Below are 25,330 nucleotides of genomic sequence, written 5' to 3' on the forward strand. Positions count from 1 at the left end.
AAGTACAGTATGTCATTCTTCTAAACAAAATGCTGGCCATCTCAAAACCATAAAAGGTGTGCCTATCTGTACACTGTAGCCAAATGGCTCATTGAATAAACCGCAAATTAGGATCCGTTCATCATCATTCATCCTATTTTAGTTGTTGTTGCTGTAGGAAGGGGGAAGATGAAATATTTTATTTCCATTTGCAGCAGAAAGAAATAATTCACATGCAATCTAGTTCAGTGCTTACATTAGATACTCAAACCAAGTCATCCCTTGAAAGTACAGAATCAACATTGCTGGCCCTTGGTCTGCCACATAATGTGAAATCAAATATGAAGCACCCCATAAGGCAAGTTACAATGTAGTTACAGGAGGGAAAATCTCAGAGCTGTGTGAAGGAGAACAGACTAAGCAATGCCTTGACATCAATATTAAGCTCTAAGAATGTTTCACATTAAAAACATAATAGGACACAATACCTCAGAACAGCTATTAAGACACCAAAAGGAAATATCATTTGGGGCACAGAGGCTGATTCTATGAGCCAACCACATTAAATACATATTGCCTAAAATAAACCTGGAGCTACACACATAGAAGTGTACAATGTCATAAAGGGGTGCAGGGGAAATCCATCAGTTTAAGAAGTATGCTCATAAACCAACCACAATTACTGTTCTAAGGATTTCAGAACTGGCTTCTTATGTATATTAGTTGAAAAGCCAACCAAAAGCTATTTTCATAGCATGGTTTATTGTCTACGTAAGTCTTAGAAACATAAGATTTAGAGCTAAGTCACCAAGACAAAACCCAGTTTCTTTAATCCAAGGTGTGAATGAATTGGTGTTATTGTCTTCAGCAAAAGGAGCTTTTCATCTCTTGAAAATGAGAGTTAGAAGTCACCATCTTCTTCTGAAAGCAAATACGACTGCAGATTTTCCACTACTAACATTTGCATGTGTTCAAGAGAAATACAAGAGGCATGAAAGAGCTTTTTAATTTTGTCTGCTTTCACTGACAGAATAGTACATGAAGTCCTCATACAAAGCAAAATCAGTTACAGTCAAGTACAAGCCCCTATCTACTTTAGGGATAGAATGGCCAAATGCTTACGACCCAGAGCAGCTCGAGTGCTTTCCTTTGCATTCAGCTATGTTGCAATACAAGACTGAGATGCTGCTGTTTTTTTCTGTGCTAGTGATTCTTAACAAACTGTGATTCTGGGGAAAACATGTATATTCCTAGTACTCATGAGGTTGTTATTTAATGCCATTAAAAGCCATTTGACCAGGACTGAGTACGTGCTAGAAAATGGATCAGATCAGTCTTCACCATAATTCAATTACAAAGTAACTCCTTGAGCTTCTAAAAATAATCTGTATAATGTAAGTAGCGTGACTATTGGTAAGCAAATTACGTCCAAGAATGACGTGAATGAGAATCTTAGCTCTTAGATTCTGGGTGGAGGAGATATCTACTTACAGGTATCAACAACTGACTAATAGCACCAGAAACCAGATTATCTTATTTATTATGTTTATATATGATTATGCTTATGTCTATTACCTAGACATACTACACAGAGGGGGAAAAAAGGACAAAAGTTCAGTATTGATGCATTTCTCAATGTTTATCTGCATCTTAGCTTTCTACATATACTGAACAAAGCATAAATAACAAAATCCCTGGTAAACATCACCTGTTATGCTCAAACTGCATGACCATTGTACAATATGGACAGAAAACCATTTTCAGTGAGAACAACATATGATTATTCCCATTTGTGAGAAGAACAAAACCTCACAAGATTTTGAATCAGTCAGTTATGATACACTTGCACCACACAAACCTTTTACGCAATAATACTCAATTTTTCCATTGTTATAGATTTTTTAAATTTTTTTCTTTAAATCTGGAACCTATGTAAGTGGAGAGAAGTCAAGTAATCATGGGAGAACTGAACACCAGGGATGAAACAAGCAGCTGAATAACCTCTTCCATCAGATAAGCAGCAGCTGAACAATTGCCCAACCAGGCACCCAGATATCCTGGCTTAGCCCTTTAAGTAATACCTGCTACACATGAAGAAAAGTTGTGCTTAAGTTTACTTGAGGTTTTCATATTTATTCATTTAAATTTATGCGCAAGATAAGAAACACCAGCAGGAGGAAAGTATTTTTGGATGTTAAAGCACCTCTTCAAGTAACATTTTAAGGAAGATTAGAAGCTCGATTGGGTTACTTACTGTTTCTGCATTTAGCTGCAGGTAGTTTGGGAGTATTTTCCTCAAGTAAAGGTTTACCTTTATGTGTACCTTCTTAAAATTTGTCTTTAGCTTTTAGACTTACTGACTGCTGGAACAGCCAACAAAAGTCATTGCCAAATAATCATAATGGCAACACCTTTCAAACATAAGGCAAACTTCTTAATACAAACAAACAAGATTTCTTGGCTACACCTAGTCTTTACAGGTAGCAACAGAATTATTCAGTTATGGTTGGTTTTGGCTCTTTCTCCCCAAACCCTATATCTATGTTTTAAGAAAAACAGAATCATAGAATGCTTTGGGATGGAAGGGACCTTTAAAGGCCATCTAGTCCAAGCCCCCTGAAATGGGCAGGGACATCTACAACTAGATCAGGTTGCTCAGAGCCCCGTCCAGCCTGGCCTTGAATGTTTCCAAGGATGGGGCATCTACCGCCTCTCTGGGCAACCCGTTCCAGTGTTTCACCACCCTCATTGTGAAAAATTTTTTCCTTGTGTTCAGTCTAAATCTACCCTCCTTTAGTTTAAAACCATTACCCCTTGTCCTGTTGCAGCAGGCCTTGCTACAAAGACTATCCCCATCTTTCTTCTAGGCCCCCTTTAAGTACTGAAAGGCCACAATAAGGTCTCCCTGTAGCCTTCTCTTCTCCAGGCTGAACAACCCGAGGTCTTTCAGCCTTTTGTCATAGGAGAGATGTTCCATCCCTCTGATTATTTTTGTGGCCCTCATGTCCACATGCATGTCCTGCATGTCTTTTTTTACTACCAGCTTCTGGTTTTATATTGGCAAATTCCAATTGAATTCCAGCCACCACAGCAGGGGAAGAGTCCCCCATATTTTAGAATGAATCTGGAACCTCCTACCTCAAGAGACAACAGACAAGGCCATCACAGCAACGATGTTGTAGGTTCCTAAGACAACCTCCCCTTAAACAAGCCTCCTATATTGCACCTAAACAAGCAAGCACACTGAAATCTGGAATTAAAAAGGGAACCCAGGCAGGAAGACAGATCTCCAGAAGATTTCAGCTCATGACAGAAGAGTATGTCCAAACCAAATGATCCTCCCTTTTTACTCCTGATACTACTTAGCTTACTGACCTCACAATCATTAAAGGAAAAAAAATATACTAATGAACAAACTGACACTTTTGTCAGATAAAGAAACCCTAAAATGCACAAAATTAGACCTAAGTTCTTAATTGCAAAGAATTTTTTCCTAAATGTTTGGGAGACATCTCTGCTAAGTTAAGACCTCAGGCACTGCTTCAGAACCACCATCAAAATGTCACCTTGCTGTAGCTTATTTACAGAGCTGAAAGTTCTAACTTTTTTATTTTCAGAGTAGTACTATTTACCTACCAAAACAGTTTATCTTCTTTCAAACTGCCATATTACTGCACAAAATAACTGAGAGGAGCTCTTTCTGCAACCTTGTATCTGTTCATACACATCCAGGACAGCCTGCATGCCAGTTGTGCTCACAAAATACATCACCTACGTGGAAGATCACCTGCCCTGACTGACAACTGAATATTTTAAGCCTCAAATACCCACCTACAGAGAAGAGGACTTGAAGTTTAGTGCACCTGTTGAAAGCCAAACTGGCATCAGCGTTGTGGTGAAGCTGTTCTACACACAGAATCAGGACCCAAACACAGAGTTAATAGCCCACACAGGCACTGCTACACTACTATTTTACACTACTATTCGATACCAAAGAAAGAGTAAACAAACACATTTCTAGCTACAGATCTCTAACATAATGCTGTTTCCCCATACAGGCAATATACTTTTACTGTATCATGTTCTTGTACATTGAAGTGAATGGTACAAGTTACAGAAATACAGAAGTGCCAATCCATAAAGAGTACTTGCTTTCGAATAGTAATTGCAGCGAGTATAATGCTCCCCAAGGCAGCTCTAAGTGGAACTGGAACACTGATAAAGTATGTCTAAGTTATTGGGGGGGGGGAGTTTCACTTAACCAGCCAAAGCTTCAAGAACAGAAAAGTTACTTTCTCACAATAGAGAACACTTACTGATTGACCAAAGGATTGCAAGTTTCTCCTATCAACTCTTGTCTTGAACACATACTGGTACATTCTTTATATTCCCCATGATCTTCTCAGCAATCCCATTCCACTTAGAAGCAGGGAGAGCTCAGTTCCTTCAGGGCTTCTTCCAGAAAGTGAAGGCTTACTTCACCTACTTCCCCCTGGGTTTGGCATAGCCATTCTGCCATTATAAACTCCACGCCGACCAGGCCTGGGAGCTCAGTCTTGCTGGCCAGAGCGTAACCAGAACTCAGAAAATTCTCATAATGAGGTGGTGCTATTGAGCCTCAGGGTCACTTAGAGTGCAGATTCATGATGTCTTTAGGTGTAAGTTGTTGCTGCAACTGATGCACGCACAGCATTCCATGGCTGGTACAAGGCAAGAAAGGACACCTGCATGACTACAGAGCCAGCTAATATAAGAATTGGGTTTGCTTCATATCTGTAAAACTACACCATAATGAAGAAACTATCCCCATGAGGAAAGAAACTATAATCTTATACATTATGTACATGACAATTCAACAATTGGATAACCTGGCACAAGCTCTGAACATTTAGATATCTGATCTGTAAGCAGTTAAAGTTAAGCATCTCTCAGAAATTAAACGCATGAAATAATTCTGGATATAATTTCTCAGTCTCCACAAAATATGTGGTGTTAATATACCAACATGACTCTTGATTCTGAAAGGTTTAGTGTAAGGGAACAATTTAGTCTCCCCAAAGCCAGCCAGCAGCTGAAGTTGACAAGCAAGAGTACTAAACTTCCAGTTTCCATGGAAATGGAATTTGGATCAGTACAAACAGAGATTTCAGAATTTAAAACCAAACATTGTCCATCTTTCACCCTCTACTCCAACATTCATTTTCATGGGTAACAAGGGTTCAAGAGAGACACAGATGCCATATACGTTAGTGAGCTAGTAACTCATCCTGCCTTGTGGCTCCTCATTTTCATTTAGAGGTAGCCATCCCATTGCAAACCATACACCATAGCAGCCAAGTTAGTGGCAGCCAGCCAGACACATTTTATAAACATGACAGTATCCCAAAACTGTGCATTTGGGAGGACAGACCAGTTACTAGTTATGCGATGGTAATACATATGAAATACCCTCTTTACAGCCCAATGCTGAACCACACTAAAACAGGAAAGTCATACCATACAACACAACCACAAGGAACAATCAGTGAAAAAAACAAATCTCATTTTTGTTGTTGATATGACCCACCAGAATAGTACAGCAACAGAACTGTGAGATTTTTAAACTGTAAAAATTCACAGCCTTTAGGCAAAACCCAAAAAGATGTATCTTATCACCGCTAATGCAACACTTCTACCAGCAGCCGCTGCCCAGCGCTGCAAGGGAAAATTCCAACTTGTTGATTACAACTGCAGGATGCTCACTGGCAGCTAAAACAATTTGCCAATGGTATTTATGGCTCCTGTTCCTTGTGTTTGGCAAAAGCACAGGAAGAGTAATTTTCTGGAAGTATTTACATTGATTTTGCAGCTGATGACAACACTCCATCTGCTCTCAGACACTTTGGTGCCTCTGCCAATTTCTTCCCTAATATATTGCTTTCTCCAAGCTTCGCCAAGGTTTCTCTAGTTCCTGAACTTTGTTCTTTCACCAGGTATGAAGTGGCCATTTCAAGTTGTGAGCAAGAACTTGGGGTATGAACATCTACCCCTATGCCCTAATCACAGATCAGTAGCCAAATAGACCGTATTTCAAATGACTCCCTGCCTCAAGACCATCACCTCCAGAAGCCTGAGGATATGGCTGAGGGTTTCAACAGAGCCGTTGAAGTCCCTGAAATAAAAAGGTCCTGAGGCCAATCAGGAGAAGCAGAATTTAAAAAGAACCAAAACCAACTCATCCTTCTAAGAAAAGCCCAAAAGCCCCATGGAAATCAGGATTTCACCTAGCATTTAAAAATGCAGCCAGCTAAAGCAACATCCTCTCTACTGCAAATAGTGGGCTACCTCACAAGAATTTGAGATTTGATATTCTCACCCAGCAAGCACGATTTACACCACAAGTTTTGCGGGTGGAATTGAACAGATGGAAGGATTCAGTTTCCACCTGTCTGCCTGACACCTTTCATACACAGAGTTAAACATTAAGAGAACTAGCAAAAGCAAATAAAGACTTGAAGCTTGAATTTTTTTACCTTCACGGCATTTATCAAGGCAGAAGCATGCACAAATAACTTCACTGCTTCCTCCAATTTTTCTGCAATGATCAAGCTACCTTTATGTCACACATTATGATTTGAGAGAAAGTATTCCTAAAAAATGTAATAGCTCATCTTACAGCTATTTCACATAAGTGAAAAATAACCCCCCAAAAGTCACATTCAGAACTCTTTAAGATCAAATACTCAATCCACCATAGAAAAATGGATTGCAAGGTCAGAGATTCCTGAAAAGTGACTATAACTTCCAGCAGCTCATAGAAGAATCATAAGTATTTAAACCCCCAAGGGCTAAGATAAACAACATCAGTCTTCTCATCCATTTCATTTGAAAGTAGGAAAGTAGGTTAGTGTGAAATGGTGTCCCTAAGAAATAATCCCAACAGCACAAATGCAGAAAATAAATGCTTTAATCCCTTTTGTTTGTGTACACAGATGTAGATTCATTTACTATTAGGCCCAGTCCAGAGATAACTCGGATCTGTGGTGTGCAGGTCGGATTAGATGATCTAAAGGTTTCTTCTGGCACAACACCTGTCTCAAATTATCTATCCTATTTGTTGACAATAAGAGAAAGAATTTGCCCGTAAACACAATAATCCTTTCTAACAATTTGCTTTTTTCTTCTCATTTCACTGACCACCTAAATAGAAAAAAGGCAAATCACAGCAAGTTAGAAATCAGTTGTCAACTTTATTCCACTGCTGCAATTTGTCTTTGTTACTTTTAAAACCCAGGACCACAGTGATAAGCCCAGAAAAAACAACAGATATTAAGTAAGCCTTTTTCTCTTCTGGGAGGCCCTACAATATGTAAGTAACTTACTGCTTCAAGTTATAGGTTCTGAGAGAAATTAAAGGCTGAAAAAATTTTGAAATGACCAACCTCTTTGCATTTAGGCATTAGACTGAGGTTTGCCTTTGTATCAAATAAAAGACCAATTCAGCAGCTACATCAAATACGGCAGCTTGTTTTGGCAACCTCGTTTTTAGGAGATCAGATTTAGCTACTCAGCTTTAATACTCTTGTTTTTGAATTAACCATCTGTTCTGTAACATATAGACAGACCTAGCAAGGCAGGATGTCAATCTCAGGGGTCTTGAGGCTAGAACACACATATATCTACATGCCCACAAGAGGCAAAGAGAGCCCATCAAAATAATAGTCAAACTTCCCAACAAAGAAATTGTGTTGTTGTTCTTTGTATCTAGTCTGTGGTTTCATTTTATCCAATTAGGAAGAGGAACTCAGGCCAACGCAGTACCTATTGTAATCAATTAACACAAAAAGGGAACAACTTTAAAAGGCTTTATAACAAAAAGACTTTTATTTACAACAGCTGTAGGTCAGAGATGTTAATCTAGGCCCTTTTAAGAAGATTGCCAAAAATAAAGCATGCTGTTCCACTGTAAATTGTCACTGTAAAAGAAGTGCAAAATTCTTACGTGAAAAGACGCAGTTAGAAAGTGCTCCAGAGGCAGATAGGTATTTTTAAAGTACAGTTGCTGTGAAAGTATGGAAGCTTCTTTTTCCCCTTTCAAAAAGATACAAACAAGCACACAAATGCTCTGTTATTTAAAGTTACATCAAAAGAAGACAGGATTTATAGGTGTTGCTTGACTAGTGAACTTTTAACAAACACTTTAATCAATTGATCCCTTTAAGAGAAACACACCATCAAGAAGACATTTGTTTCAGCAGACTACCAACCCAAGTGGCTAAAAGATGGCCAAAGTTTGCTACAGAAACATTTGACAAGCTCAGAGTTCCCAGATCTTTAAACACCCTTTGCCATCTAAAAAGCTATTTCCAATAATACCAGTGCATTTCCACACACACTGCCTCCAATATCATGAATACTAAGGTTTGCAACTGATACTACTACGGTAGGCTCTCCAAGATCTAGCACGTCCTACTTCCACAACATGGTCAGTAGTAAGGGCTTACTGGTCCCAGGCAGACACTTAACTGACCTCTAAGACCTTCTTACGAAAGCCAGTACAACTGCTTTTACAACAGCTCTGGCAATGAGCCTGCGTATTATTGTAAGGCTGGTAGCACTGAAGTACCACAATGTTTATTTCAATTCTAAATGGAAGTATTGCAACTACACATCCCTACAGACACAGGGCTTAGTACAACTAACTCATCTATTCCCATCCGTCTTCTACAAGAAAATCCCAACATCAAATCCAACAATACACCAATCTACAGCAATTTACGTGTTCTCTTACTCCTGCACGTAATAACCTGTGATCACTGCACACTGGGTTTCCACAGCACAGATGACCGTATTTGCAGAAGTACTTAGCAGTAGCTCAGTTCCACCGCAGCCCACCTCAACTGCCATCAGGCCACTGACTTTGGAATCAGCATAACATCTGCATACTCATTGAGTCAAATGCTCAAATTTCAATAGTCACTTTTCACTTCTTTGCAATACATTGCTTTTTATTGAATAAACTCAGGAGCTAAACTATGAGCTTCCAACACAAGCTAACAAGCAGTTAAATCAAGTCTTACCTTTTTACCAAAATCAGGAAGAGACACCAAAAATTCCTCAAGAAACCATTCTGAGACACAGCAGTGACTCCAAATCACTATCTAATCTTGATTTAGAAAACAGAAGTTATCATTAGGATTGACAGCTATTGATGCATGTAACTAAATCAGCAGGATGCCAGAATATACCGGTATCCTGAGATTTCCCTTTTAACCTCCCCCAACTCATAGTGTAGGTTCTATTAAATTAACTTTTAATTCACCGATTTTTAAGTCAAGAAACTCGAGATTTTGAAATTCAGGTGCTATACATAAGTAACTAAACACATGCTGCGATGCTCAGATATTTGCCAAACTTTCTAAGAACTGATACTCTAGTTGCTGAGTATTTTTGCACAAGTGACCATTTAGTGAGTTTCCTTTGTGTTCTTACTCCTATAAAGTTTTATCCATCACTATTCCATCTACTGTTACCTTCTTGCAAGATTACTTCATCTATAAGCAAAATAGAATTAACTTCACCCCTTTCTCTTGATAGCACGTTCTAGCATTGTTTTACCAGAAAAGAAAAAATCATATAATTGAAAGGAAGAAAATAAGGTTTCCATGAAAAAGGTACCCCAGGCAACCTACTCAACATACATTTTATCAACTGTATAAAATTTGTATGTCAGTACTTGAACCAAAGGGGAACCCTTTCCTTCAACAAATAAAGTGACAGTAGAATGGTTTGATCAAGGATTTAATTTCAAGAAAAAAGTTCTGGTGATGTAGCACCCAGTGAAGCACAGGGTATTAATCAATTATTCCCCCTCAACTTCATTAAAAAAATCTGTTCTTCTGCTCCCACTTCAAAGTGTGTAGTTGAAGCTTGATTTATCATGTTGGGCCTGGAGTGGGATGTTTCTGTAAGTCTCAGAGTTATCATGAGTGAATTATAGGCTTATCTGTGACACAGGCTGCAAAAGTCTAAATACACAAAGGAACACCCATTCTGCTACTCCTTTCACAAAGGAAGCGGTGTGTGAACAAGCAGACCTGAAATCCTGGATCCATTATCAAGGCATATGTTTTTTCTATATGCACCTTACCCAAGTGCACATGTACGCCAATTAAGAGACAGATCTTACTGCTCCTTTCCTATAGAAAAGTCTGTATTTTTAACTCCTCATTATAGGTCTCATCAGGTGAATGTATAAGTCAAATTTTGTTGGGAGTACCCTGAATAAAAGATATTTTTTTTTTCTTCTTAGTCAGTACATTTTACCTTATCATCTCTAAAGTTTATTATGTTTATAGCCATTTTTTTCATTAAATAATTCACAGGGAATTTCAATATATTATACATCTGTGACAAGTTTCCCTAAAGCACTGTTTGCTTGTCTGCTGCATTCAAGTACAGAATCATTAGATTCCATACAAAATTCAGCTTCTGGAAAGCTGAGAACTTACCCTAGAGTTTAGAGAAAGGTCACGTCAACTTGCCCTGCTCCATCTCTTTATACAAAGATTCTGCAGTGGCCAGAAAAAGAGATGCAGAGAAAGTCCTAGATGTTCTGTATTTATATAAGGTAAGCAAAAATTGTTGTAAAAAAAATCCCTTAAGAGCAAGGATTTATTTACACCTGTGGTTTAACTGCTGGCAGTATCAGCAAGGCAACCCCATTACAGCTGATGGTGATTGTGTGGTACAAACACATCTTGAAAAGAAAAAGAAAATAAGCAAAATGACAGAATCCTTCAGGTTGGAAGGACCTGCAGGAGTCCAGCCTCCTGCTCAAAGCAAGGCCAACACTCAGTTCAGACCAGGGTGCTTTCACCAACTGGGTCTTGAAAACTGACTCAAAGAATGAAGATGCTTCTCTAGAAAATGAAAGCCTCTGATTCTTTACATGTGGTCATTAATAATGACAGTTCAGAGATCACTCACTCAGACTAGCCCTAAGCCAGTGACAAAACTTGATCTTTTTCTTCATTAAATATCTTTACAGTTAATGAAGTTCAGAGCCATTGAATTACTCCAGCTTTCCAAAACATTCCAAAAGCTTTTCTTAAAGTGCAAAAAGTACCCGCTATTATTAATGCTTAATAAATTTTTAATCAAGTCATGTTCACTTACAAGTGAGTCATGATTAAATCTATACAGGCAGAGTTGAAGTGGAGTCTCAGAAGACAACTAGTGTTGACTCATTAAAAAAAGCCACTGGGTTTCTCACAGCCTGGTACCAGTGTCTTTAAGTGGAATAAGTCAACTTGAATTTCATTCTAATGACATACGTTAATAAGCTTGCACATTAGTTTTTAATGTGAATTGTCACAATTCCATCACTTTTCCCCAATTCAAGACACAATACAAATCAGTTACCACAGACAAATCCAAATAAGCAAACACACAAAAGCAAACTTACGTAAGAAGTGATTTGTGGCACAATATTTGTTTGGGGATGATGGCTCCAATAGACTTACACCAAATGACAGGTTACCTCATTCTCTACCACCTACATTTCTGATGCTTTAAATAAGCTTCAGCATTTATTGACTGAGTGTAAGAGCATCTCACATGAAGATCAACACATTTATTCTTCCATACAGTGTGTTTAACAGCATAAGCTGACAAAGTAACACACATTTTTACAGGCCTACATAAATCCATACTTCAAGCTTTTTTTTCTCCTCCTCCTTTTCAAATAAACCCCCCATCTGTTAAATGCGCAGGAAGTGGCTCCTGCCCCATACAAATCCCAGGAGGTATAGCAAAGATAAAAATAGGTGACTTGAGATGTTTGGGAGTTTCAATACTCATTGACCAAAACCTGGCAAGAATTAATTTTAAAAAATAGAAAAGACAGAGAAACACAGCCAGCAGGGTATCTGTCTTTGAGTGTTAGCCCATAATCAAAACCTGCATCTCCTCTTCCCAGCCTGCTCTCGAGACCAAACCAGAAAAGGTACTAGTGTAAGAGGCAGGCAACTTGGTACCACACAGTTCTCCAAGAGCAGCGCAGAAGGTGGGCTTTTTTCCTGAGGGCTTCCTACAGCACAGGAGACTGCAGAGAGATCCCTGTGCTCCCATCAACAAGTATGAAGGACAAGCCCTGGGTAAGGGAATCCAGTTTAGCCAGAGAAGAACATTCCTCTCACTTCCTAAGGATGATTCTTCCTCAAAGTCTCCCAGGCAATTCACGCTGTTAAAACTTAGGCAAAGATTCACCACATATCTTTACAGTCCTCAAAGAAAGTTCATTTTGGATTAAGGTATTGTATCCCATATCAGCAGAGTCATGAATATCAGTATTAAATAAAAAAAAGTGTTAATAAAATGATAGAAATTTTGAAATAACTGAGAATCAAACCAAAAAAACCTGGAATTTACCTAAGACACAAATGCAGACACGAGTCACCAATTCAGACATATTCAAGCTCTGCCTCAGGTTCACGCATTGTTTAATTGGTCTGAGCAAATAAGTACTAGCAGTGCAAACAATACTGCTACAAACAAACTTCATAGACGTGCTTGGCCTTCATTTTAGTGAAATTAAGTCACATGAACAAAACACAGAAAGAACATCTCACTACATCCACAGGGTTCAGCATGAACAATGCCTTTGAGATGAACAGAAACCATTTGCGTCTCAAGAGCGCTAACAAAGTAACCAGTCAGACACCCTGATGATGGGCTCACCATAGCAAAACAGAACCTAAAGTTCTTCCTGTAAAACTGTTGGTAAAAAATTTCTCAAATACTCTCATCAATTTGCTACTATACAGACTTAAAAAATGAAACAAACAGTAAAAGCTTGTAGGTTAGTATTGTTGGTTCTTTACTTTGTGATCTCTTTGAAAAATCTGTATTAATTCTCAACATCAGGAATAAATCCATTGCAGGAAATCATATGATCAAGACAGATTTTTTTGAAAAAGGGCTATAGAAATGCACAGAAGTCAAAATCCGCACTAAATTTGCCTTGGCTTTAATGTCTCACTTCAACATCAAGTTCAGCAGAAAGGACCCACGTTGGGCCATACAGCTATTTCCAGTTTTCTAACTACACTACAACAAGCACAGGACTGACTTTATTAAAACTGGTTCCAGAAGTCAGTAAGACATGGAACACACCACAGAGGAAGATGACAACACTGGACATACAGCAAGCCTATTTTGAAGTTTCATCAGTCATAAGAACATGCAAAGCCTCATAAAAAAGCTCTGTGTGCTCTTAACAGTATTAGAGCACAGGTCATTACAGTTACTATTTTGTAGGAAAAGCTAAAGTAGGAGTTGCAGGAAAATATGCTGTAAGAGCAGCCAGTCATTTCTTATTTGCTACGCAGCATCTAGGTACCAACTCTTAGATTACACTTTATGTACACACTTCACAACTGCTAGAATCAACAAGGCAAACTAACAATTCACCACTACCTCTGAAACCAATTAACAAGCTTGTAACATAAATACACTCTTCTAGTTAGCACTTTTGACATAGCTGTGTCCACTTACAAGATGAACCTTTCCTTTGACACTTGTTCCTGAAAAGGTCATTCATAAAGTACTGTTGTTAAGTATGCCATGAAGTTTTAGATTTCTCTTTGCTTGAGCTTCTTGCCAGCAGAGATGCTATATGCATGCTGTTATCTCACTCAAGGTGCTTAGGCAAATCAGGTTAGCTTAACATCTTTTACAGAAGTTTCCCCCTGACTTATGTGCCAGCTACAGCACACAGGCACGGTTCCTAACAGTTGTGCTCATGCTCATAGGTGGCACCTTGTTTGACCATCATAACTTTACATCTATGCCTTTGCAACTTCAGCATAGCATCCTGCTGTTAAGCATTTCAGAATACTGACAGAAGTGGTCATGCTGACACACAAGTTAATCAAGTACTTGTTTGCAGAGCAGGACTTCATTACAGCGACATCTTGCTGGGGTTGCCAACAGTCTCCTTGACTCAGGATGGGACAGACATATCAACTGCTGGTTTAAGGCCTAATGAGTCATCTAGTAGCTATACCTTTTACATTTTCATGAAAAAAAACCTGCTAAGTAGTGGTTGGATATCCAAAGAAGTTTGCCCTGTAACCTCGTACTAAGGTTTGTACTATGAATGAAGCATCTCAGCTAGTTGCTCCCTTCTCAATATTAAAATCAAACTGGAGAGATTCTCAGCTGCCCACTACTTGAAATCCCAGCAAGTAAGAAGACACTCGACAGTACTGCTTCCATCATGACATCACACTTTTTATGACCATCACAAGGGATTCAAATAATACTATCCACTGATCTAAAAAACAGCCTTTTTCTTTTTTTCCATGAGATGCCAGTTTCAGATGGTATCCAAACTTCTGTTAGCTCCATTTCCTAATTGTAGTGCTCAGAAGCCAACCCCTTCTTGTAAGCCCCAGAGCCGAAACAGAAGTCCTGTTGGGCTTGGGATTCCACCTGGGCCATGGTGCATATGAGGGAAGCATTGTCTATTCACAGAAGCCACCTACCCGTGTCACTCTATTAAGCAATAGGAAGCATTCTCAAAACTGTGGGATGATGAGAGATATCCCATCTGATGGAAAGCTGTGAAGCCATTATCCACCTTTTTCACATCAGAGAACATTTTACAGCAGGAATGTAGGGAGGACATTTCTGATACTAAAGCACAATCTTCCCTCTTGTTTAATTTTGCACTCCAGTATAACAAAACTGTCTTCTGCCTACCACATGCTTTATGTCCATGTGAGGAAGAAAAAGAAGAGTCCTCTTAAAAATACTGTATACATTGAATGCTATTCTCATTCATACTAGTCAAGCCGAAGATAATGGAGATTAATTTGAAATGTTACCTTCCAAAGTAAAATACAGTTTGTCCAGAGATCATTATGGACTATTAAAGTAAATCATGGTCAGAAAGCATATAGATTTCTAATTATTTAGGGTTTTGCACATGCATTTAGAATTATAAGCGTGAAGGGCACTACAAAATAGGAAAAAATACCCTTGCTGCATATATTTAAATAAATCCAGTCATCCTCTTCTCTGCTATCCACATAATTAAAGCAAGTATGTTTTTACAAAACAAATGATTTAAGTCTTTCAGAACAAAAGAATATTGTCTACAGCTGACAGTGCATTTCTCAAGCAGTTAGGAAGCCATAAGCCTAAGACAGGAAAGTACATTTGCCATTTCCTTCTATTTATGTCACATTTTTATCTTACGGTGGGTAAATAAATTTTTAAAAGTCATTAACATTTACTACACAAAACAAAGTTTGAACTTACATGCCATTACTATAGTAGTGGTTTATGCTCAGAGAGGGAAACATTGGGCTCTTACAACAGGTAATATTGGTATATTGTAATACAGAAATACAGCCACTGCAGTTCCTTATCCTCTGCTGACGATAGATATTTTTGTTATGACAAGTAGTGTACATAGAAAATATTTACCTGCCATATGCATTTTAGTATCAGAGTCAAGCTAAAAAAAAAAAAGGAACCCTAAGGAATTTGACTGTATTTGACTATTCGACACATCCGTAATGGTTAATGTTTCTAAGCAGCTCCTGGAAAAAGTCATCAAAACTGATGAGTGAAGGGAAAAGCAGCAGATAAATGAAACTAAGAATCTTGTCTAGAAACATAAAAATGTGGTTAGAGGTCAGTGAAGGACAAGGGGAGGGAGGGGAAGAATTCTAGAAAATTCCTGGCTGGGGTTTCCTATAAGGGTAAGGCAGAGAGCTGCCAGAAACAGACACGCTGTCCCCCGGGGAGCAGGGGGAAGGAGCACTGACAGGGCGTCAGGATCACAGCAGGACAGGTGCTCTGTGTAAGCTAAACCCAACTCCAGGACAAGGAAATGGCAAAGCAAGCGCACCCCCAGCCCCAGGCTCCAAAGAAGCTCGGCAGCAGAGGAATTAGAGGAATGCCTCTATCTGCAGCTGTGAGAAATGAAGAAAGGAAAGTCTCAGTATCTTCTCCCCCAGCCCCCCCAAAACGAAATGCTGCGCTGCAACCAAAGAAACACCTAGAAAGCCACTAGCTCATGAACAAGTATTTAGGAAGCCTTATAGCAGAGCAGAAAGAAGTGCTGGTGCTGTCAGACATGTGGAGCACACGAAGAATTCACTAACCGAAAGTGTTAACAAAATGACGGCAGGTGCAGCAGGAAACCAGCAACATCAGGTTGAGGAAGAGCCCCATATTTTAACAGGCACATTGCAAATTCAGCATCTGGCAAGACAGACCAGGAGAGGGTATTTTGGACTATAGAGACACCCGCAAGAAATGACACAGGCAGGTGACTGAGGGGGCCTCCGAGCACGACACTGGTCTGGAAGGCAGCAGACCTGCACTGCATTTCCAGCTCACCCCTGCCATGCCATGTGGGCAGGTCACGCCAAGGCTCTCGCCAGGTGTCTGTTCTGGCCACGACAGGAGGGGAGCGCTCATCTCACCAGCACTTGCAGAAAGCCTAGCAGGAGAGGTCAGGATCTCATTCAAGACCTCGGATACTACCGTAACAAATCATTGCTGATGTGTTGTTTTGCAAGGCATCACAAACAGAAGACCAGTAAGTCCTAAGAGACCAAACACCCAAAAAAACCTTCTGTCTTGATAAAAGTTTAAGTAAACCAAAACCACTACTTGAGTACTCGTTTTTAAAGTGTGATTCTTGTCTGTTGGTGAGAGCCCAGCTCCCTCCCACCCTACCCAGGAAAGGTGAGCCTTTTCCCTTAACGTCTGCTACAGGACATGACCCATTGTGCACAGAACTTCAGTTCACCAACAGCAAACTCACAATCAAGTCTCGTCCCATAGCGCGTATCACCTCTTGAAGGTGTGCTTCCTTTATCTTCTTGCCTTGCCTGCAGGGACTACAAGTTCCTCTGCATAAGTAAAAACATATAAGAGGCAGGTAGTCAGCTTTTCCTGCTAGCAAACAGCAGGCCTAAGGTAGAATATTATCTTAATTCTTGAGTTACAAGGTTGGACTGAGTTTTCTTGCACCAGATCACCCTTGCAGAGGTCCATTCTACTTGTATTAAAAGGCCTCTAAAGAGAGTTCTCCACAGTCTCACACAGAATAGCTTAATCCCACGTACCAGTGCCATATTCTCTATCAAGTTGGTTGCCTTCTGGTCTGTTCCTGGGAAACAAGGGAACAGTCACATACCATATTTGTTATGTCAACTTTACACATATTTCATTTTGTCATCCTCTTGAGTCTTGCATTCTTGGAAGAAGAAAAGCCCAAACATTTTTTATGTTATATCTCAGTTTGAAACAGAGGCTAAATTCACATGACATAAGGTGAGCAGGTAAACTGGTAAGAAAATACAGGAATTGCAGTGAAAGAACACTGGTAATAAGACAGAAAATTACTTTTCTATTCAGACTATTTTGTAAATTCTTGTTAATTCAGTCATTTTCTGACAGATCTTGTTCACTAGAATGAGTTCTGATGAAAGATTTTACTATGTTATTTACCAACTCCTTCAAAAAAAAAAAAAGAAAATCAATGTTCCCTTGTATGATAAATAGCCTTTGTTATCTCTTTGGAGTATCAGGTTACCCATTCCAATCCCATTAATAGCTTGAAAGCATTGCACTATATTCAGCGCCTGTTCTTCGTTAGTCCTGTTGCCCATCAGTGCTGATTCCACTACTTGAAATAAATAGTCTCAAACATGCATCTTATTCATTAGAAGTTTCTGTCCTTGCTCCCAATGAAACCAGTGCAAAGGCTTTGATTGACTCGGAGCTGTGGAAGAAGTCCAAAGCAAGCCCACACACATACACAAGATGGAGGGAGCGGTTCTGATGAGCGAGAGCATGTTTTAAAAAGCCACACAATCACTTTCTGGTGACAAAGGACAAGGGCATTCCACTACTGCCATATGTTTCTCTCTGGATGTCAGTTATTCCAGGTAGCAGTGCCAGTTAATATTGCCAGCCATACAGCTGCAAAGGCACATTTAAGCATTTGGTATCTGGATTCCCAATATCAACTTGTAAATATTATTAGCTGTGGCATCTTTCTTCTCCAGGAAGAGTTTGACATGTGACGAGTTCCTTACTGTCTTTCCACATGTCACATAGAAGCAGGATAAGCAAGAGAAGGATCTCCAAGGATCTTACAAGTCTTTAAGAAGTACTGGCCAAAAAAAAGTCCAATGTAGTACAGAACTGGAGGATTTGAGTCTCTAAAAGTATTCTCCCTTCTATTTGCATTGAAAACTGCTTTCTTTATATTGTTCACTTAATGCCACACTAGTCAGTTAACATTAGTATTAATCTACTGGATAATAGCTATAAATTCAGTAATTGCCAATTACATGCAGCTTTTCTATGGCTTTAAGCTTAATATTAAGAAACACAAGCTCACAACAAAATATCTACTTTTCAGACAGCAACAAAGAATGCTTTTGCTTTCAATCTCAGTTTACTTAAAAGGTGGTGATCACAATCAGTACAGGCATGGCAGGAGGGAGGGGAAGGGAGAGGAGAGAAAGCAGATACGATCTGTTGAAGATCCCCAAACAGTCCAGCGACAAGAACAACAGACTCTCCAACTTCTAAAGCTACACTGTCTCCCCACTTTGGCAGAGACACAAAACATCTGGCCGCCTAGTGGAATTACAGCCTTTCCTTATCCATGCTCATGGAACTGCTGACTGATGATAAAACGTAAAGTTTCAAAAGGTTGCTCCAGAAACTCCAAACCCCCTTTCAATAACAGCTTGAAAACGTTGACAAACACTTCAGGAGTCCAAAAAATCTTTTAGCAAAAGACTTTCAGTTCAGCTGAAACAAAAGGAAGTCACAGCTCTTAAGATTAAAGGGAAGCATACAATAAAAAGATAGCACCAACACTGTCTCACCATTTTAAAACTGGATGATCTAGAGACACAGCAAGGTGCATGCTAGAAACACATCAGGTACTGGTGCAGTAAGGTAAGCAAGATGCAAGCTTACACCTCATACAGCTTTCAAAGCAAGTAAATGAATTCAAACTACAGTATCAGCCCTGGAGCAAGGGCAGAAGCTGGATGGAAGTCAGTTACATTACTCATTTCTAGAAGTTTCCCCTCCCCTTTCCACTCAAAGAGGTAGTAAGGCATTAAAATGTGACATCTCAAAATACCAAAAAACCACCACAACTGCTGACACTTGGAGAAAGAACCATCCTTTCAAAGGCAGAAATGTCACATCACAGTACAAAGGCAGAAGTAATACTACAGCAGAGGACAACATTCAAGCTTACCTTTAGAGCTGTGCTTGCAGGTGAAAAACAAATCCTGGAGTGCCTCACAATTCTTCAAAGCTCAAATATCCTCTTAGGGCACCTGCACAATCATTTTCCATTCATAAAGGTTAAACCCTCTTAACTCAAACACACATTACTCTATCTACAGTACTCGTCCCAATCTTCAAAATGAATGTCAGTCCCACACAGAAAAACTTCAAGGATCTTTACAGGTTATCAATAGTTCACTTGTAGTCTCTCTGTTAATATTCCCCTCTGAGTTCCAGTATCTGGGACTACAGAGAGCACACAGGCCACAATTTTAAGATTCAGTTGGCAACCACAAATTGAGACCTGTCTTGCACAGTGGACTCTGACATCAGAATTCAAGTAAAAACATAAATTACAGTACTTGGAATTGGCAGCATTCTATAGTACACAGTTTTTTAGTTTGTTACCATGGATTGAATAATACACGAGTACACCGTTTTTCTTTGATTTGTTACCGCAGATTGAATTGTGGAATATTTCCCCAAACTCCTTCTGAAATAGCACAACGTAATTGGCTCCAATCTTTTAAGATAGAGGACTTTACTAGTAATGTTTTGGAACTAAAACTAATTCAGTAATGAAAATTGCTACCTTCGCAAACACTTTAGTCATCTGTTAACTGTCCCATGTATTTTGGGAAAAAAGTATTCACTAATATATGTATTTACTCATTTAAAATACAGATGTAGTTTGTTACACAGGAAAAAGAGACTACAGAGATGACCTTCTGTCCTCATTACCATTCTTCCCTTCTTGTGCTAAAGATAGCATAGAGAGTAAAAATAAATAAATCCTCAATAGCATTAGGAATCAGACAATGTCATGTTGAAAGATACTCTAAATGATGAGCCTTATCTCTTCTCACTGGCTGGGATGGCAGGGGGGCTCTGACCCATGGGGGGGGGGGGGGGGGGGGGGGGGGAAGCATTTAAGCCTTTGCTAGGTGGTCTCTTTGCAGTAGGCTCCATTCCCAGCTGTAATTGCTTGTCAGTCCTAACTAGATGCCTGAACACTCTGGAATAGTTCAGCAAAGTATTTAAACAGATGGATGGTACAGGCCACTGGAACAAAACTCATTTTTTCTCTGGCTATGGCTCTCTTTCAGCACATTCCTTTGAAGTCTGTGCCACTGAGGAATCAACAACAGCTGAGAAACATGTGTTATCATACAACATTGAGCGCAGCAACAATATTGCACAGCAAGACGCTTTTGTTCAATAATCCTGGACTATAGAAAGCATTACAATGGCTTTTGTTGTGGGTAAGCCCTTTTTCCAAGCACGACAAGAAAGTAAACAGATTCCTCCCCCCTTTAAGGAGTAACTCAAAAGTAAAGAGGTGAATTAGGCAGATTTCTCAAGTGCCTCCCATCTAAAAGCTTACAGTGCCTATCTCCTCAAGTCCTCTCAGATACAGTCAAGGCTCTTACCTTATCACAAAGATGCTTACAGAGATCCGAGGGAAATAACAGCCCAGAGGGGCCCAGGCTGCAGTCCCCATGGCAGACGTAGCAAGCCCCTATAAGCTACAGTTCAAACCCACCTTCCTTTCCCAAGCAGGACAAGTTCTGTGGTCCCAACTTCATGGGTAACGACCAGGAGAGACAAGCAGCAGCATGGCACTGCTCGGAACACGCAGGCCAGTCTCCCCCCTCCCCGTATTTTATCAGTACAGAGAAAGATGACATACAGTCCTCAGAACAGTAACAAAAGAAATCAACATGAAAATCCTCTCATCAGCCAGGAAAACTATTCTTGTCAAAGCTATGAGATCACCATACGCTCTGAAGGGGGTTAGGAAGGATAGCAAGAATTAGTTATTTATGAAACTGAATTTGAGACCAGACTAACTGTCCAGACTCAGAAGCACAGAGCTAGCTATGTGCATACGCAAGAGGACAGTAAGTTATAACCCAAAGCTGATGCAGCTGCAAGTTTCTCTTCAGTGAAAATGAGATATTTGATTCTGTAGAAAGAACTACCTGCAACAGGGTAGAGCCTTGTAGTCACAAAGTTTACAAGTCTCAAACGTTACAGGGAGAGAGTGTAATACGTCCCATTACACCGTAAAGTCCCAACCCCGGCACAAAAAAAATTACAAGAAAACCTGAGCTTTCAAAAAAGCCCTAGAAAACCACAAAACATTTACATTTAATTTCAAGATAGAGATCTTAAAGTCTTAAAAACCCAGGCAAACCCCTAAAATTAGAAAACAAACAAAAAACCCGCATGTACTAAGCCAATCTCATAATTACAGAGCTCACAAAAAAAAAATACCAGGACCTGCATGCATCACGCTGAGGGGGGTCCTCAGCCCAGTCCCCACAAGACAGTTTTCCACCCTGCAATTCAATTTAATAGAGTTTCTTTCGGGAGAGGCCAACAGTGCCCTTCAAATTCAGCTTGAGGCAGACTGTTAAGGTACCACAGAAGAAGCATGCACCAATATTGTCAGAGACATACAGGGGATAAAAATAACTCTAGTCTCAAAACCATTAAAGCAATGCAAAAATCCTATGCTGCTCTCAAAATAAACAGCGATGATCAAGAGTTCTGTTTTACAACTTTCAAAGAATGAATATTAGCACAAGCAAAACTACCACAAGCATTCAAAACCACAACTAAACAAGGAGTTATACGTTTTACACATGATTTTAAAAATAATTACATGTAAAGCACTCAGAGATTGAGGAAAATCCCCATATCCTATGAGGCGCAGGCAGCTTAGGCAGAGGTCATACTGCCATGCCATGGCAGAAGCAGGAACAGAACCCAGCATCCTCAGCTCTGCATTTCAGCAACTAAATCTCCTTCTTTCTATCTAACCTGTTCCTTTTCTGGGCTTCCCTCAAAAGGATTTTAAAAAGTGATGCTACTCGACTTTAATTTGGCTCTTTAGAATTATCAGTGGTGTTTCCAAAAACAGTCGGAGGTACAGTTTAAAAGATTTATTCTTGTTAATATGACTTGTTATTTTTCTCCTTTTATTTCCCCCTATCCCAAAGTTTTTCATCTCCAGTAAAAATAAAAAAAGATGATGAATTCAAACAACTGATCAAATTCTGTTGGGCTTGGGGGGGTAGGGAAGGAGAAGGATAGAGAGATTACTTAAGTGTAAGAAGTGAACCACCTTAACTCTCTCAGTTGTCCTAAAGGGCATGCAATGAAACACTATGAATGCTAAGCAATCATTTCAGTTCCCTCAGCAATTCATCACGTATCAAACCATTTTTTTTTTTGCTATAAGACATGGAGAAGTACTTTAGTTTAATGATGATATCTAATTAGATATCATCAAACAAAAGTCAGTCTGAAATGGTATTTTCTCTCTTCTTTAAAGAAAGAGGAAAAAAAAGTAGGGCTTACTTAATTTGCAATTTAGCCATACAACCTTGTGGTCTTCTGGAACGGTATCTATCAACAGAGGTAACACAACACAACCAAGATGCACACTGTTTCCTTCTGACCTAAAAAGTTGACATTTCATTCACGAACTACGTATTCTCTACTGAAAAAGACACAGCTCCTTACTTTTACAACACTTAACACAATCACACCCCTACCAAACACAATTAACTGGGAGCTTGAAAACCTTTAAACAGGTGTCTTTGCAGAAATCATTAGGCAATTGATTTACTTGCTCTCCACAGCCCGGCACATACTTAATTTTAACGTGCGATGCTGACTAGAGCTGAGGCAGAAGCTTGTGAGGTCCGAACCAGACTTCATAAACCACACGACAGCACTTTTTGACACGGATGTAAGCAGTTTCCAGCAATTTTATTAATGTGTCAACCTCCGATATAGCTGCAATTTTGGGATGGCAAGCGTGACAGGTGTAATTCTAAGGGGGACACCGAAATCTGTAACCTTTCTCCCCTTCTGATTTTCCACACTGATGAAACCCACGAGCAACACTGAACCGCAATTTAGCACACCGCTCGGTTGGCATATTAAAACGCTGCTTTGCTGTACAGAAAATAGGTTGGCACACACCGGACTACTACAACCCCAAACCGGATCCCGGAGCGGAGCTTCCCAGTAACAGTTTAGAGCTGCCTAAACCAAGGAGCAGAATCCATTTTCCTACCCTTTAAACTTCATGTCTCTGTACTGTCCTACTGTACTGTATTTGCTTATGCTTTTCTCATCAATACTCTCCCCCACACAGAAAAAATAAAGTCGCATACATTCCCTGCTGGCAAAACAGATTTTCTTTTAATCTTTTTTTTCTTACTGAGGGAGAGAGAGGGAGGGGTTGGAGCAGGAATAAGAGAGATTAGTCGTGAAACAAATCGGCACTGTCTAGAGAGGAGAAAAAACCACCAAAACAGTCCACGTCGCAAAAAAAAAAAAAGGGGGGGGGCGGGGGGGGGAGAAAAATCGGTTTAATTTTCTTTTCAGGGACAGTAAAAGGGAGAGGAAAGAAGAAAACTACTACAAAGATTTCCCCGTGTAAGAAAAGTAGCTTCTGAACTCCCTTTCCCAAGGACACCGAGAAATACCCCTTACTTTTCCACACGATGCCCGCAGGAAGGAGAAAGACAAAATGCCAGGAGAGAGGAAAAGCTGGCGGGAGCTGGGGAAGCGGCGCAGGAAGAAGCGAAGGGGCAGGGACGAGCGCGAGCGGGCAGGGGAGAGGCGCGAGGGGGCACGGGGGAGCAGAAAAGGGAGAAGGAAAAAAAATAAAATGGAAAATCCGAGGGGAAGTGGGAAACGGACAACGCGGACGGGAAAGTTAGCGAGCGCCGGCAGAGGGGAGAAGGGGGCAGCGGGGGAGAGGCGGCAGAGAAGGGTCACCAGCCCCGCAGCGGGGACGAACCGAAAGACGCCGAGGAGGAGAAGAGACCGGGGCGGGACGCGGAGCCGGGTGGGCTGCGGGAGAGGGGCTGCAGCGGGGGAGGGAGGGAGGGAGGGAGAGAGAGAGCGGAGCAGGGCGGCGGGGGAAGAGGAGGAGGGCGGGCTCCGGCGGGACGAGACCGCGCCGGAGTTGGCCGCGCACTTACCGCTGCCCCGGCGGCGGCCGGGCGCCCGTCCCGCGGCGGCTCCCCGGGCAGCGCCAACGGCCCCAACGGCCGCCGGCTCCGCCTCGCGCCCCGCGGCGGGCGGCGCGGCCGGCCCGAGGCGCGGCGCCCGGGGGCTCGGCTCGGCCCGGGGGCTCGGCTCGGCCCGGCCCTCCGGGGCGCCCCGCTCCTCCCCCGGCCCCGCCGAGCAGCCGCAGCCGCCGCCTCTCGCCCGGCCGCGCGTGGGTGTCCTCCGCCCGGAGCGGCCGCCCCCGCCTCCTTCCTGCCTCTCCCTCGCTCCCCTTCACCGGGAGAGACATGTAACGGAACTGGGACGCCAGCACGGCATTGTGGGAGCTCTTAAAGCCGCAGCCGCCCGCTGCCCCCCGCCGCCAGCGCCGCTCCCCGCCGCCGGTCCGGGCGAGGGCGCGTCCGCGCCGCCGCCGGGGGCGGGCAGGCAGCGAGGCGGGCGGGCAGCGGCAGCAGCCTTTTAAAGGAGAGGCGCTACAGCCTTGCCTAAAAATGACCCCCCCCAGCGGCGTCCCTGGGACCGGCCGATAAAGCGAGCGGGGACGGCGGGTGCCGGCGGGAGATCGGGGCGGGCCGCGGGGCCGCCCGCGGGGGGAGCGGGGCCGCCCGCACCTGCCTCCGCCGGCGGGACGGGAGGGAGCCGGGGGTCCCGCGGGAGGGAGAGCTGCGGTCCCAAGGGAGGAAGAGCAGTGAGAGCCCTGGCTGGGGCACAGGCATGGGGTTCTTTTTGTTTTCCCCGAGATTTTACTATTGTTTCTGGAAGCAGCAGGAATGCCTTTGGTGCTTATTTTTAACTGAGAGCCGGCAGTCAGTGTTTTCTATTGTTTCTGCTTTGGGTTTTGATGACGGAAAATTCTCCGGAAAAAAAAAAAAAAGAACAAAACCCAACAGCTCAGAGCAGCAAAGACTCCTAAGCAGGCGGCTATTTTGGGCAGAAAGTTTTGAATAAGAAGTTTTAATCACTTTTGTGTTTATGCAACTTGGACTAGGAAAAA

The 25,330-nt window shown here is 41.4% G+C and overlaps 1 protein-coding gene across 1 annotated transcript in view; it reads right to left on the bottom strand.

Annotated features, from left to right (window-relative positions):
• RASSF8 (Ras association domain family member 8) overlaps nt 1-24,432 on the bottom strand; it is a 97,082-nt gene extending 72,650 nt beyond the window's left edge. Inside the window, exon 1 of the mRNA XM_082309125.1 lies at nt 24,309-24,432. The gene's annotated coding sequence lies outside the window, so the exon portion shown is untranslated. The remainder of the gene's footprint in view (nt 1-24,308) is intronic.
• Nucleotides 24,433-25,330: the final 898 nt, after the last annotated feature.

Source organism: Platalea leucorodia, assembly GCF_965183815.1.
Source record: "Platalea leucorodia genome assembly, chromosome: 4".
Classification (NCBI taxonomy): Eukaryota; Metazoa; Chordata; class Aves; order Pelecaniformes; family Threskiornithidae; genus Platalea; species Platalea leucorodia.